The 13,540-nt window shown below is 43.7% G+C and overlaps 1 long non-coding RNA gene across 1 annotated transcript; it reads left to right on the top strand.

Moving 5' to 3' along the window:
* Positions 1–1,133: 1,133 nt before the first annotated feature.
* On the top strand, positions 1,134–8,210 carry LOC146768462 (uncharacterized). The gene is made up of 3 exons (XR_014953047.1): positions 1,134–5,362; positions 6,659–6,861; positions 7,390–8,210. It is a non-coding gene; the product is annotated as an uncharacterized LOC146768462 (long non-coding RNA).
* Positions 8,211–13,540: the final 5,330 nt, after the last annotated feature.

Here is a 13,540-nt window from a genome sequence, read left to right as displayed (position 1 = left end):
TGTAGCATCCAATTCATTTCTACAAGCTTTGTGGCACTATGGTTTGCCAAGAAATCCAGAGTGAACAATAACTTTCATTTGAACCATTTTCCAGCTGTGAATATTAAAGTCATAGGTGAATGGAAATAACCCCACATGGAGCATCTGTAATTTTCCCACCTTTTTCATTGTCTTTGATGTGGGAGCTGCACCACTGTGCCCTCCATGTCACTACATTACCTAATACATTGTTTAAAGGGTTGCTAAAATGTCTATTCTAAAGACTGAAAACATGTCAGTTTATGTTTTATTTAGACTGAGAGCATGAATGTTTACCCTGCACTGCCTTTGGGAGAAGTGGCCATGCCCAGGATCAAAGCCATGGTGCCACCCAAACCTCTGCTGATCCTGAGATGTCACCCCTGACATAGAGGTTTGAAGATGCTATTTTCCAAATGCAAATGTCAAAAGGGTGGCACTCGTTCAAAAATCAGCCTCCTGCTTTTGTTGACTGTATGAAATATTTGTGAATGTGTTTAGAAGCAGGCCAGATCCCTTACAGCAGTCTGTAAAACAGAAAATCTGGGGTAGGGAGGAAGCAATTTAGAAAGAGGTGAAGAGGACTGAGACAGGGAGAATGGCCCTGCCAGCTGTGCCAGTGACTGTGTGCCAACATGGTATCACCATGAGATGATCTCTCTTCCTAAAGCAGCCTTATTTGGGGATTAGCTCTGGAACAGGATCATCTGTTCTCGATCCTTTCCAGCCTGGTTTAGCTGCCATTTGGCTCCTGCTCTCTCCATGCTAAGGGCATCTGGGAGCCAGGCAGATGGAGTGGGAGCACTAACACTGGCACCTCCTTATGGACCATGCTATAGGGGCAGTCAAGGCCTGCATGGGCCTCTTCCCCTCCGTTCTCCAGCACCATGTACCAAGAAAACAACAGACATCCCTGACACCCTTCTAAATAGCATGGAGGGAGGGTCTGTTCCTAAAGCATTTCCAGTTTCCGGCTTTCCAACCAAATGAATAACAATCATGAAGCACTGGGTTAGCCCCCTCCTCTTGGAAGCATCATCCCACTTGGCCAGCAGAATAGGAGGACACAATAAGATCTATTCTGGTTGATCTGTGTGACAATGTTAAGCTTTTTTTTTTTTTTTTTTCAGTTTGGTGCTGCATGAGATTGCTTCTGGGATGCTTCTGTAGCTTTTGGCTCTGGCTAAATAGCAGGAGAGCTCCCAATAGCAGGAGTCATATGACCATGCTCTTGTGCACTTGTGAATGGAAAATCATGTGTCTACATAAATCAAAGGAATACAAAGACCAGATGTGATGTTCAGAGCTCCCACATATTCACATGAGAATGGGCCAATGCTAGCAAAGAAATATGAAAGGAGACTTATCTGCACTATGTGTTTTACTTTGCTTTAATACTGAATGTAAGTGGAGAAGGGAAAAAATACAAATAAAAGAGAATGTGAAGAATAATGAAAAAAATGTGTGTTCCAGGCTCAGAAAAATTATTTTGACACCAGCTCTCACATTTTTTATTATCACCCCTTTGGGCAAAATCATTCAAAAGAACAAACAGAAAATCATACCTCAGTCTAAGATACAGAACCTACCTCTCTCAGCAAACTGGATGTGACAGCAGAAATAAGACCCCAGGATCCAAGCATGGTGGAAAATAAAAAGGTTATTTTAAAATATTAAAAAGATCCCAGGATCCAAGCATGGTAAAAATAAAAACATGATTTTATATTATTTTACTAAGTGGGGAAGTGAGGACTGAACCCTCTGTTATTAAGAAGGTGATTGCCTTACCATTACCTTTCCCTAATTTTCCCCCAGTTTTAATACAGGCAGATTGAACCACCACATCCTGAATGTGATAAGCATCTGCTCCAGAACTCACCAGGGCTGTCCATAAGAGACTTGATTTGCCCTTGAGTGTGTCTGTCCTCTGTGGATGCTGGAGAGCCACCCACAGGTGGTGCAGGGGTGCTCCTGTGTCTGGAGCTACGTGTGCTACTTCTCATCTTCACATGGAGTACCTACATACCTACTGACATACCTAATGTCAGCAAACATTAGTTGGAATTCCCTTTGTAGCAGCTCTTTGCAGACAACAGGGTGCACAGCTGGCCTTCCTTGCTGTTATGAAAGAACTCATCTAATGCTTGAAATAGCTGGCCTTGCTGTACTTTCACCAGTTGTTGGGCTGTATCAGGTGCAGGCGGATGGTTTTGCTTGGTTAAATCAATGTGGTTGTCTTTGTAACGCTGGCCTTCATGGAAAGAAACTGGGAACAGGCTCACAACAGAGCCGAGCTTTTGTGAACTGCAGCCAAGTGACACTTAGGTCTGAAAGGGGACAGGGAAATGGAAAAATATTAATTTGAGGATAAAAAAGTCATGATAAGCTCATGTGGCTGTGTTCTTAGTTTGTGTCCTGTTTGGGGTTTGTCATTGTTAACCTGAGTCCTGATTTCTCTGTGTAGAAATATGATCCAGAAGAGAAATTCTGGTTTTGAAGTTCAGTCCCATGAGTAATGCATGAACTTTTCAACTTAGCACTGGTTTTCAAATACTAACTGCAAGTTTGCAGTTTTTCATCAGAACTAAATGAAAAAAGCAAAACATAATTTGCACAAAAAGTGTGCTAAGGCTGTCACAGCAGAGCACACTAGGACGGAGCTCCTTGGTCCCACACTCACAATGTGAATGATATTCACATTAAATTAATAGTGAAGAGAAATGAAGAAATAGGGAAAAAATAATCTCTGCATCAGTGTGTAACTGTGCTGTATTTTATAGATGAATGGTGATGCTTAATGGCTTAGAATAAAGCAAGGAGCTCAGGGTCCCCATTGAATGTCACCATGTAGGGCTGCAGTGCTGTATTTTTGAAGTAATTCGAATCTGTGAAGGTCTAATTCACCCATGCTTCAGCCCCTGAAGTAAGGAGGAGCGTGAGTGGGGTCACAGACAGCGTAAGAGCAAGTCAGTGAATTTAAAAGAAAAATAACATCAGTAGATCAGAACATGTGGTTAGATCCTCATGAATGGTTCCTCTCTCTGCAGCACACAGGCTCAATGGATTCATAGATGTAAACTGCTTTGAGATTTCAATGGGAGAGGAAAGCAGGTGTCAAACACTGTTATTTACACTAAGTAATTGCATAAAGAAAATCCCAGAATCAGTTCTTTGTTCTACATTCACAAATGTATTCCCTTAATGATTTATTTTCAAGCGTTTGGAGCTATAAATAGGTTTGTAAGTTTAAGAGCTGGAAATAAGCCATCAGCAATAGTGACTGGGTATTGTGAGAAGGGTTTCTTATTTTTGTGTTGGGTAAGGGGCTAGGCTAAATCAGAATGGAGCAGATATGCTGAAATCAGTCTATTCCTGAAGGAGATCATGGGCTAGGATTCACTGACGAGAGGGGGTAAAGAATGAAGGGAATAGGGAACAAAAGCAATACAAAATAATTGGGACTCATATGATACTACATGTTAAAGTTTTTGAAAATAAGCAGAGATAACAATGAAAAGTCCTTGCCTAGCTAAAAATAGTTATAGTTTATGTAAACAGAGGAAAAACACAGCACATAGACTTATGCTGTAGGAATTTCTTGATGCAAGTGGCAAGGGATTCTGTTTCTCACAGCTAAAAAATGTTTCACCACCAGACACTGTCTTTGCAGCAATGGGCCAGTATGGCCAAGCAGGTGCAACATATGACAAGTGAGTGGTTATGATGGAAATCAGAGGAAGAGGGTCTGCTGAGGGATCTCTTCTCTCCCCAACAATTTGCATGTGCTCTGCTTGCCTTGCCAACTCCACAGACTCCAGATACTAAACTCAGGACATCATCTGCTGGAGATCAGCCGGAGCAAGCAAGCACCTGGAAGGAACACAGCAGAATCCTGAAGCATACAGCACACTACTGGTGCTTCTCCCAGGAGTGGAAGCCAGTCTTTAGGATTTGGAACATTTTACCCCTATTTGACAAAAGCTTTTTAGCTCCTCAAGGTCACAATTTTGGAGCTACCATTGTGAATTTAGCAGAGAGTAATCAGCCATTCCTCATGTAGGGAAATGTTTATTCTCATGTTATAAGTCACAGAACAAAGTAACTGTGTCACCAAGAACATTTTTAATGAACTGTGCTATCAAAGATAACTCTAATAATCTCTAGCATCTTGGGTGCATACATTTCTCTAGCCTAAAACTGCCTGAAAGGGACTTCAAAACCATCGTCCTCCAGCATTGGTCACAAGGCTGAGTTCTACAAAATGTCCCAGACTTCACACCCAGTGTGATTCCTATTGAGGACACCAAAGTAGTTTTAGTGATGTCAGCAGGAGCCCCTCTGTTCTAACCTTTGGTTCACCATCTGTCTTTCAAAGTATTTTAAATGAAATTTGCACTTAACTATCAGCTACATGATAGGGTTCCCTATGCATTGCACCAGAATTATGTCTCTCAGTAGAACCAAATTTGTTGCATGAGCTAAGAGATACACAGGGGCCCAGGGAGGCAGGTAGAGGTTGTGGGAATTAGACAGCAGTGGGATGAAATCAGTACAAGAGTTTATTTCCCAGTTTATTTTTTTGTCTTCCTTTCTGGCAATGATCACTTAATAAGGCACAGACCAGGCTCTTGAGTAATTTTAATCTTGTTAGGTCAGCGTTGCTTTTTTAGCCTTTGAATACAGAGAACAGAGAAGATAGCTGCCCCTATAGCCTCATGCAGTGAGTCCACAGCAGAGGTGGGGATGTCTCTGAGCATCCTGCTCCTGCACAGCCAGTCTGTTCCCAGTCCCTCTGTGGTCTTGTCCCACAGCACACAGCCAAACCAGCCTGAGGCTGGGCTTGGGGGTAACAAACCAGTGCAGAGGGCAACCTCACTTCATCACGTCATCTTTGAGTATAAAATGGATAAAAACTACATCCCCATCTTCTCTCGGGGGCTTCCCAAAGTGCTGCTGTGCCCTAGAGCTGAGGTCTGCAGAGACGCAGGCGCCAGGGAAGCCGTGAGACGGGAAGGAGGCAGCGGAGGGATCCCGCGCTGCAGGCTGGGAGAGGATGGCGAGGGGCGGCGCCCTCGGGGTGCCTGGCGCCGAGGCTGGTGCTGCGTGGGCACACGGGAGGGACTGGCAGAGCAGGCAGATGCTGTGTGAGGAGCGGCTGCCATCTCCTCACGCCCAGCCGACGTGTTTGCACACACGGCTGGCGGCTCCCTCAGAGCCGCCGCGGGAGGCAGGGCTGGCTGAAAATCACTTCGCACTGCTCAGTCACCCTTGCTGCTGACACACTGGCCCATCCCAGGCCCCTTCGAGGATGGCGAAACAAACGTTCCAGAAGTGCTTTTGAAAGGTAGAGTGGAAGTGAAGAAATCAGCCCGAGTTCTTCTCGGAATGGGAAAGGCAAAGAGGGGGGTAAGGAAAAAGATAAAGCATTGGATTTCACAAATGTGGGTGGTTCCTTCTTTGGATCTAGCTTTTGAATCACCGGTGTCTGGTCTCATTTACTGAGAAGTTAAAAACCACCAGCTTAAGATCCTCACATATTCAAGTACCTTGGAAAATCAGGCCAATTGGATCAAAATTGCTGTGCCTGTATGGAAACATGGGCTCTGCACATTACAGTAGAAGCCTATTGTCAATAGACTCGGACCTAACACTTACCAAAAAGAAAATGCTTGTACTTTTTCAATCAGAATTATAATGCAGATTCAGAGCTACACTGCTGTTGGAAAGAGCATAGGAAGTGAAATATAGCATACATCCCACTGGGTAACACATTCCTTAATGGCATTTTCAAAGCATTTAATATTGGCAATAAAATGGAGAGAGAGGAAGAACACAGTTTCTCTGAACATGGAAGACAAAATTAATAATCACAAAAGCTTTTCACTGATGTGGGCTGTGGCATCATGCTATCTGCTGCTCAGAGCAGACAGTGTTTCCAAAATACACACAGCCCAAATCCAGCAGAGCAAAACTTGAATAACTAGTCATGATCCCCCAAATTTAAAGATGTTGCCAACTCCCTATGAAAAGGGACACCAAAAATAACTAAATCTGGATCACTGTAATATTCCAGTTGTCCCTCAATGTAGCACCATGTGATTTCCAACAGGTTCCCACTGAAGCTACAAAGGTCTGTTCCTGGTGCCCAGTGATATATGACACTGTTGATCCCATTTGCAGGATGAGTAGAGGGTATTTATTTGTTGTTACCCCTTGAGAGAAGAATGTGCTTTATCACAAAAGAATGGTAAATTTCACAGGAGGGTACCAGGCTCCGTTCGGCTGTGATAGAAAGGTCAGCATTGAGCAGGCAGTGGTTTTTCTACAGCCCTGGAAATGTTTTAGGACAGTATTAAAACAAGGTGAAATTCAGGCACCATTGAAGCTAATTCCAAAACTCCTATTGACTTCACCAGAGCAAAGATTTCCCCAAAAGAATCCCTATGAATATTTTAAGTTGCTGGAACTTTACTTTAATAGCAATGTTTTCCCCATGGAACCTGAAATAGAGAGGAAAAAAAAGGGAAAGCATGTTGGAGAAAGAGGAATCAAAGTCTCATTCCCCCATCTCTTTCATAGGAAGATGCTCCTGATTATCCTCAGAAGTTTCTCTACTCTCCTCTTCCTTTTCCTCCTATAGGTCTCATCCCTTCAAAGCAGAGGAGCTCATGGGCAGCCTGAGCCTGGTAATACTCCACTTCTTGCTCTCTGGGATCAACCAACAACTTAACAGCATCCTGCTTTCTTGTCCACCTTTATACTTAGTTATAAAAGGTTGACAAGACAGAAATGTGATGGCTTCACTGCATCCACAAGTGAAGAAAAGGCAATGACTTCTTTCAAGTGAGTCCTGCTGAAGGGCCAGCTTACAAATGGGCTGAAGTGGGGCTTTAACTGAGGTACCTAAGACTCATCAGCAAATCCCTGTGTGCTGTAGGCAGTCAGTGCTGAAGAGGGAAGAAACATGATAAGCTGTATATATGACAGTCTGTTTCTCATTAATGTCTTACCTTTAATTACAAATAATCAGAGCCTGACTTAGTCCCCAACAGGTATCTTCTTTCTCCTATTCAAAATGTTATTGATTGGCCTTGCTACCTGTAGAACTGGCAAGGTCTCTGATTTGATTCCAGAGTCGACCTACAGCCAAGCTGTTCACAGCCAAACTGTATGTGAAATAAAAGCAATTTTCTTATTTTGGTGAAAGGTATTTGCTATTTCAGTCAGAGTGATAGTGCTTTGAGAGAATGTGGTGGCTGGAGTTTCAGAGGATGTTTTGCCAAGAAATCACCCATCTGAGAAAGCTACTTGTAGCAGTACACCTTGCCTCTCCTCCCATTTTATCTTTTTTTAATCTATTTTTTTTCCCAGGAAGTCATCATTCCCCCAGCCTGGGGAAGGAGGGAGTGCTGCATTCATAAGACCAGCACAGCGAGCCACTGCTCCCAGTGAGCTCCTGCAGCCACATTGCAGCAGGTGAGCAGCAGCACTGTCTGTCGCTGTGAGCAGATCCCACCAGCCAGCTGATGGTGATTTCCTGCTCCTGGGACAGGCTGGAGCAATGGGTTTGTAATCCAATTGAATTTTGGCCAGAATGCAGCCCGGGAGACTCACTGCTGAACCATTTCACTTTGACAGCTGGCAACGATTTGTGGAGCACAGGAACGCCTGCTGAGCTCTGTGCTCAGAGGTGGATGCAGAGCTTGCCAATGGGAGAGACACCTGCTCCTGCCTCCCAGCTCCCACCTGGAGAGAAAACCCTCAGTGTCTCTTGAGACAGAAATTCTTCTATCACTTGTGAAATGTAGGAGCCCCTGGCATACAAAACATCCCTTTTCCTTTTTTATTTCTATATTTTGGCCATTGCAGAAAATAATTGTATAAAAGTCTGCTTTCGTTTCAAGGACTAATAAGTTCAGAGCCTTAATTCAGATCAAGGCATGGACATTAAATCAATTAAATACTGCAGTGCCACATCTACAAAATCCTCATTATCCGATTTCACATACAATATGCTGTTATCCCAATAGACAGCTCCTCCTCCCATCATTTGTAAGTGGGAGACTTGCCATCAGGACCAATAGAAAGTGCATTGAATACTGAAGAAATAAAATAGCAACCTGGCAAAATATGGCTCAGGCATTACATAGACTGCAATGGTATAAATAAACACCCACATCCTGAAAAATTAATGCTCCAAAAGCTCTGTTTTATTGGGATTTCAGAGAGACAACTGACACAGTGTTTCAAAGAGCTTATGCTGCAGCAGCTGTGCATGTACCGTGCCCCCTGTGTTTGGTCCACAGAGGAAGAACCAGATTTCACAACACAGGCACAAACCACCATTACTCCTTGGCACACTCAGCTTCTTGCCTGTGATGGAGGCATGGGATGGAGAAGGAAAGCAAGCACAGTGTGTGATCACAGTGGGAGAGAGATAACAAAACCTGGAAGCATATTCCCTGTTTGGTACCACTAACTCAGATTGCATTGGCAATCAATGAGTGATTAATGCAAGGGAATATTACTGTGCTCCTTTTAAAATTACTTCATCTAGCTGCCTTAAATTCATAAATAAAAATGGGGGAATGGAACATATCTATTGTGCTAGTCCTGATAAATATTTTAAGTGCAATGCTTGCCATCTTTGCATTTACTTTATTACTTGGAAAGCTCAGTATCTTTAAAGTTGCTGAATTCAACTGAAAGTTAAACTCATGGCAGGTGACAGACAAATCAGTTCACTGACTTCTCTTATTACCTTATTTTTAATCCACTCGTGCCTCTGCAATGCTATGCAGTGGATTTTGTATGCAGAAGTAAACAATTTACACTTTTCAATGAGGTACTCAATTCAACAATTTGAATAGAACAGCTTCTAATAACACCCTGCCCCTCAAAAAAAAAAAAAAAAGGCAACAACAAAAACAAACAAACAAAAACCCAAACAAAAAACAAATACAAAACCAAAACCAAAAACCAACCACAGCCCCCAAATATAGTCTATACTGCCAAATTGTATATGTCTGCTTACAACAGCCTCCAGACCAACGTCTCTGATCACATTGCACTGTCTGCCTCTCCAGCCTGGGGAAGATGGGCCCTGCAATGTTCAGGGAGAGGTGGGGAAGGCTATTCAATTCCCAGCTTTAGGAGTCCTTTGTGGCAAAGAGGCAAACAAAAGATTCAGCTTGTTTGTCCTGGGGCAAGCTTCACCTCAGTTTGGTTCTTCTCAGCTGAAATAAAGTTTTTTGGCACTGGGCAACATGAAGCCTTTCCCCACCCATTTGGTGGGACACCAAATAGGGCATTGTGTCCTCTGTGTTCTGACAATCTCCACAAAAGTCAGCTGGGCATTGGCTTTCAAGGCTGTCAGTCTTCTTTTGAGGGAGTCCAGCCTCTGTCCCTAACCACACAAGTGCTCTGAAGTCTTCAGGGAGTGAGAAAAAAACATCCTGTATACACTTGTTCCTTGGGACTCTATTCTCAAAACCCAATCCTGTTGCCGCACAACTTTGTTACTCAGTCTTCGCTCTGTGCTAGAGGATTTGGCCCTGGCAAGACTGTGGATGTAGAAGAAAGATCAGAGGTTAATCAGAGGTCAGTGAGGGAGGAAAAATAAGTGCCTTGAATTAAAACTGAGGCTGACATTTCCTCAGACCAGTCCTTGTCACAGTCCCTCCATTGGGAAGAGCCCTTCAAGAAACACTGCTATTTTTATTATCTCAAGAAGAAAAGCAGCAGACAAAGATTGTAGGCCAGGGTTCTCATAACTCATCTCCTTTTGGCTTCCCCCTTTTCTAGGAAAAGATATCTCCTGAAGTCAGGGAATCCTTTATTTCTCTCAAGATGGTCATCTTTACAGCACTGGGTTTTTTAAAATCTAAGAAATTGTCAGGCTCCAAAGTTGTATTTTTATATATCTTGGAATAAGGCTGCATTGTTTCCCCTGGCTTTGGCATTATTCACTTACTGCCCTGCAAATCCTGCTGAGTGGATTACAGTGTTTATTGCTCTGCCTTGCAGTATTTTCTTCCCACTTATCTGAACAACCTTGTCTGCAAGATAACCTGTCAGTAGTGGTCTTTTCCATCATATGTGGCTAAGCAATCGTTTCATGCCACCAAACATAAAGCCAAAACCACACCATCCATCCTTCTGGATAGACACCACCACAGCTCTGCTGGAGCACACAGGGGCAGCTGAGGCTGCAGCAGCATTCTAATGAAATAGCAAACCAAGGGATGGAGTGTGAGCACTCTGGTCCAAATGACTCCTTTCAGGACACACAAAAGTGTCACGGAGGAGCAGAGAGCCAAGTCTGTGGCCCACATGGTTCAGAGCAGAAAGGAGGCAAGGATTTTATTCAGAGCAGTCAGTAGTGCACCAGCTTCAACCAAGGAGTCTCCAGGCCCAGGCAGCTCTTCTTGTACTACCAAGGTGGCAAGGGAGTACAACACTGTGCTTCATCCTGCTGCAGGATGCTGAGTCTTCTCAAGGCCTCAAGCTGTCACACAAAGCAAACCAGGAGGAGGAAGTTTGCCTTCTGGGATCGTCTGCTGGTGTTGCCATGTAATCCTCTACAGGAAGACTACAAAGATGAACATTCCTCTTTACTGGTGTTCCCACATATAACTTCATAACTGTTAATTTTTTAGAGGAGAAATTAGATTTGGCAATGTAAATTGATTCTAGTGAAATTTCAGAGGCAATTAAAGGTTTTGGCTTTTTTTAAATTCCTCTCTAGTAGACACTAGCAGCTATACAGGAGCTTTCAAATTATCCACTATATTGCTTATAACGTCAGAAGCATTAAGGTTGGAAAAGACCTCCAAGGGCATCAAGTCCAACCTTTGACAATTAACCACTTTGTCAAATAAACCATAGCACTGCCACATCCAGTAATTTCTTGAACACTTCCAGCAATGGTGCCTCCACCGCTTCCCTTGGCAGCCCAATCCAATGCTTAACAACCCTTTCCATGACGTTCTTCCTGCTGTCCAACCTGAATCTTCCCTGGCACATTTTGACACTGTGTCCTCTTATCCTGCCACTCATTGCCTGGGAGAAGAGCCCAACCCTCACCTGGCCACTCCTACAGGTAGTTGTGGCAATAAGGTCTCCCCTGAGCATCCTTTGATCCAGGCTAAACACCCCCAGCTCCCTCAGCTGCTCTTGGTGTGACTTGCTCTCCAGACCCCTCACCAGCTCTGTTACCCTTCTCTGGGCACACTCCAGCACCTCAATGTCTTGAAGTGAGGGGCCCAGAACTGGACACAGGACTCAAAATGCATCCTCACATGCTGGACTGAGTGCCCTGTTAACAATACACCCCTGGAATGCAGCAGGAACATCTCAGGTGGCTGCTGTCGGGGGCCTAGGCTTGCCCTCGCTCTGAGCTCCCCTCTTTAACTCATAAATTGCTCTCCCTACTCTGTGTTGACATAGTATGGCACACATGGAGGAGATGCAAGGAAAGCACAGAGTGGAGATGGCACATTTCTCTTCTCTTAAGGGCAGCGTATGTTAGAAATGTGTCAGGATTCCTGAGTTAAAGCAGCAGAGTGAGATGTCAGGGAAGGCGAACAGAAGGGGAAAATTAAGGTGACAGATTTTCCTGGGAAACTCTGTTTTGCAGAAAAATCATTGGAGGAAAAAGCTATTCTGATTAAGATTAATTTGTCCCTCTTTTTTTTTTCCTTTTTTTCCTTAAATTCAATCTCCGAGGCAGGATATAGGGCAGAACAGAGACCAGGGAAATGGCAGCCCCTTCGCTGAGCCAGCGCTGCAGCAGAGCTGAGGGAGTATGTGGGTCAGCGTGCAGCAATTCTTTGCAGATGACTGAGACCGACAGAGCCGAGGGCCAGCCTTGGCAGTAGAGCCAAGAGCTCCTTTTGTAAGTGAGGGGATGTAAAACCTGCTCCCCCTTTCAAGCAGCATTTGCAGGAGGGAACCCCATGCTGCAGCCTCCATCAGCTGGAACTAACGCTGTCGGCTCCACTCACCCATCCCTGCTCAGCCAAGCACAGGCTGGGAAATCAGCGTTGCCATGGGATTCGGCTACAAAAGGCCAAAAGATGTGGATGTCAACCAAGTATCCAGATATACAAGGAGGGTATTTTCTGCTCAAACTAAACCTCATGTGGAAGCTCATCTCTAAGAAACAACATTTTGCTTTTTTACTCACAAGGGCAATGTCACAGGTTACCTGGAGACAATTTTTTGTATTTTTAATGTCCTCACTTAGCTTTGAAGATCTTTGTGTTTTCAGGCAGGTTTTAGGAAAAGCTCATTCATGCATTCAAACATTTGGCTACTTTTTCCAAATATCCTGCTTGGCCTAATGAGACACATTACCTTTGCTGACAGCCGTAGTGCCCTCAGAAGAGATACAGCTTTGGAGACCAGCACACTGCCCACTGGGCATACAGACATCATGCATCATAGGATCTTTCTCCTTTCTGCTTCTATGCCTCAACCCACTTGGACAGGAGCATGAAAGGATCAGTGCTTTCCTTATATATCATCCCAGATCATCAGTAAGACTGGCAGCTGTCTCTCAAGATTTGTGCTAAACTCTTTGTTAGAGGTTGATTCACACGGCCACAGCCTTCAAAGTCAAATGGCACTGTCAGATCATCCTGTCAGGTAGCACAGGCCATCAGGATTTGTGCTGATTTGTGTTTTGTTAAAACATGTCCTTCAAAAAAGGGTAGTCCACTCCTGATTTGACAGCCACAGAAGAGGGAAGATCTGTTATTCCCCTGTACTAACCAAAGTTTAGGAAGTCATTCAGAAGATTTTTTTCCCCAGATGTTGATTTGTTGTTGTCATTTTTCGGATAATCTTGATTCCTGGCAGAATACATCAAGTTTTGTGCTCAGGACATAAACTGGTAAAATGTGGTGCCAGCCAACTAACTAACCTGCCTTGCCACTCAATGTTTAAAGACACAATATAGAAGGGCTTGATTTTCAGCAGTAATATTGAGGAAAGGTCAAGGCCAGAAGAAATGTTTGTGTTTCTAGAATAACAGCAGCTGCTTCTGCATATGCTTGAAAGTAGGGTGGATATTAACACAAGGATTTTGAGGAAGTAGCTATTTACTACTGGAATTTTGGATGACAGCTGCCACATTATAGGTGTTTATCAAATAATATTCACCCTAATACTGGTATGCTTTGTCTGAACTGGTCAGCCTAATGCAGATCACTCCTTTGTTTCTACCACAGCAGAACTTGCTAGAATAGTATTTTTTTATTATGAACATTTCTGCTTCATGTTCTGATGTTGGATAATTTCCTCTTCAAACTGACAATATAGGGTAAAAGACAAAAAGATCTGGAGCAGAAGACAATTTAGTGAGTAAATAGTATTGTACTCTTTTTATGTGGACACACAGAGGTACAGCGTTTGACAAGGCATAAGGATTCACCCCAGTCTCAGACGTGTCCATGCACTTTTGCCTTGGTCCAGAGAGGTGACCTCATAAATCAAGTGCAGAGATGGTTGTTCACAGCCT

Source organism: Lonchura striata, chromosome 2 (genome assembly GCF_050655825.1).
Source record: "Lonchura striata isolate lonStrDom1 chromosome 2, ASM5065582v1, whole genome shotgun sequence".
Classification (NCBI taxonomy): domain Eukaryota; kingdom Metazoa; phylum Chordata; class Aves; order Passeriformes; family Estrildidae; genus Lonchura; species Lonchura striata.
This window is presented reverse-complemented; position numbering and strand designations above follow the sequence as displayed.